Source organism: Macadamia integrifolia, unplaced genomic scaffold, assembly GCF_013358625.1.
Source record: "Macadamia integrifolia cultivar HAES 741 unplaced genomic scaffold, SCU_Mint_v3 scaffold135, whole genome shotgun sequence".
Taxonomy (NCBI): Eukaryota; Viridiplantae; Streptophyta; class Magnoliopsida; order Proteales; family Proteaceae; genus Macadamia; species Macadamia integrifolia.
In genome coordinates, this window is record NW_024868172.1 from 496,061 (window position 1) to 499,298 (window position 3,238).

Sequence of the window (3,238 nt, forward strand, 5' to 3'; positions counted from 1 at the left end):
ACTAGGATGAATGTCAAGCTTTCGACACTAGATGCTAGCATTAAATGCATGAACATTTTCCACCACATCCGTTTGAGAACATGTTTGGCTAACCCCATGTTTGTATTTATACTCTCTAACCACATCATGCACCATGCTTGAATTGAAATCATTTGGCAAGGGACTCTATGTCATGCCCGCACCCTCGGGGAGGTTAGTGCATGTCATGTAGAGTACTCTAAGAGCAAATGGTAGCCACTTTCTGTACAAGGGTGTGGGGTATTGTTAAATGGCAAGGATGTTCATAATTGTGCCAGCACCCTCAGGGAGGTCTGTGCACTTTATGACATTCTGAGATCGGATAATGATATTCCCCATTACACTTTTGCACACAATCACTTACGGTTCCACCACCTCATGGACAGTTGCTTAACCTCGTGTGTAGTCATGAGTAATAGGCAAGGAAGTCACCCCCTTGATCTCGTACCCATGGGTATATCAAAAGGAAGGATCACGTACCTTGTGTATATAGATTCTGTCAAGGAAGCCTTGTCGGTCCTATTGCATCCACCGTATACTTGCATTATGTAGGAAATAGATGGAGAACGCTAGGAATGCCACAAGATGATCTATAGAATTTGTTTGTGGTCTTGGAAAGGAATGTTCCTGATATATTCTAGTCATAAAGAAATGCTCTCCTACTCAACTCATTAAACCCCGGGCTCAGAAGAATCACATGAAAACCCATTCCTACAGGAGAGCCATGAGTCAAAAAACTAGGGCTTAAGAAAAAGCCATCCATCATTCCTCATCAATCAAAGAATTCACCGCAGCACGTCTCCAACCTCCAACATATCTCCAGCCTTCACTATATTTCCAACCTCCATCATATTACCAACCTCCACCATGTCATCAACCTTCACATCATAAAGGAGAAGGAATTTTCTCATCTTATCACCCCCAATCTTCATACCCTACATCTCACATCACATCACCTTCATACCACCCCGCCTCATATCCCTCATCACCCTCATATCAATCCCATTCTCAAGGATTGGTATATAACCCAAAGGAAGGATGGATGATGGATACAATTGGAAGGATATGCTCGCACTACCAAACTCCCTAAAGATGACCTCATCAATAGGATCAGTTAATGCTTTAGGAGAAGGTCAAGATGGTGATCCCACTTGTCTAATTCAGCCCATTATGTCTTCAGAGGATAATCCAGAGGTGATTGAAGAAGTTATAGATGACCTCCTCAGAGCAGTGATAGCATTGTCAGTGGGAGAGAAAATTAAAGAGCACACCTCCCTAATCCACACTGGGAGTGACATAGAAAATGATCAGTCTGGCCTAATCCATCTTCGGGCCAATGAGACCAAGTCTAGCCCTATGGAAATTTTTTGATCCCTACACTCTGAATACTATGAACGTTTTGATGCGGGGGAATATAATGGTCAAGAGGAATTTGATAATGAACCAAGTGAGGGAGAAATCAGTGAAGAAGAGGATGATGACGATGACGATGAGGACAAAAGTGAGGATGAGAATGATGGAGATAACTCTGATTCTCAAGACGATGATGAGTACCCAGATTGGGTTGATACCAGGGACCTTGGCACAATGATGATGATGATGAATCAAGGTACTACTGACCTAGGGATCCAGGAGGATATTTTGTGTATACAATTGGTGAAGATGACCTAATGATTGATCCCACAGATCTTATTCAGCCGAAAATCACAATTCACATGGAAGGGGAAGATCCAGCATCAGATTCAGAGGATAGTGAAGGCTATGAGATCACTGTTGAAGGTGAACCAAATCCTCTAGCAAAACACATGGCTTATGTTTATAATCGTTTGGTTGAGATAAAACTCGAGGCTAATGGAATTGATCGAATGTTAAGTGAAGTGGCCATCAGTGAACAATGCTACACCGAGCAGTTGATAATACTTGAGAAAATAGGGGGACATTTCACACTTGCAAAAATGATAGATATAACAATTACACTGCTTTCCAATGCAGTCAAGAAGGTACGAGCCAACGTGTGGACATTTGTGGAGGACCTCGACCTCCTACCCCAAGTAGTGAAGAGGAATCTGAGGAAGATGATGACCCCATAGTAGGGATAATTATAGTAACAAATAGTGATGATGAAGATTGCTATCCCACAGAGATCATTGTGAAGAAACCTACCAATGTGATGGAAACTCGGAGTGGAAAAGACTACAAAGGCAAGGCCCTAGCCGTAGAACAGTTAAGAACTAGTGGGGCAGGAACCAGTGGCTTGAAGAAAGAACCAGAGATCCAGTCTTGGCTTAGTTCAAGAAGTCCCAAGCTAATATCTCAATTTGGGGATTGTTGATGGCATCCCCCACACACCATGAAGCAGTCTTGAAGTCTCTCACCAATGTGTAAGTGTTAATCAAGAAATATCCGGTACACCTCTCACACATAGTAGGGGCAACATATGTTGTATAGTCATTGATGTTCTCAGACTCTAAACTCCCCAAAGGAGCCCAGCACAATAAAGGTCTACACATCATGGTAGAATGTTTGGACGTGGTTCCCTAGGTTCTTATTGACAATGGGTCCGCTTTGAATTTTCTACACTTAAGATCGATAAAGAGTATTGGCATCAACCTGGAAGAGATAAGGCTGTCAACCCAAACCATATGGCCATATGACAACACTAAGAGAAAAATCCTTGGCATCCTCACCATCATCGTAGTGACTGGCCCAGTGAAGTTTGATATTGATTTCTAGATCATTGATATACCGGCATCTTTTAACATGCTCTTGGGAAGGCCTTGGTTACATCATGCAAAGGCAGTATCCTCTAGTCTCCATTAGGAAATGAAATTCATTCATGAAGGAAAGGTGGTTACAATAGCCATAGATCCCGAAGTGGTGAACACCTTAGTCATCATTGAAAATGGAGAAGAATAAGACCAAGAAGTTCAACTTAATGGTTTTGAAATAGAAGAAACTTATGCAGCGCTCACTAAGGAAATACCAGATGAAAAGAGTCTGGATAACCATGAAGCTATATGGAGTCCTCTGGTAAATCAGATGATGAGGAACATGCAATACTTTTCAAGGATGGGATTGGGCAAGTATCATCAGGGTGTTTCAAAATTACCTACTCCAGTGGTTAGCAAAGGAAAGAGTGGTCTTGTGTACATTCCTCAAACTCCCAGACCAAGGAGCAAGAATGGCAGCAAAGGGCAGAAGGTACAAAGGACAATTAGGA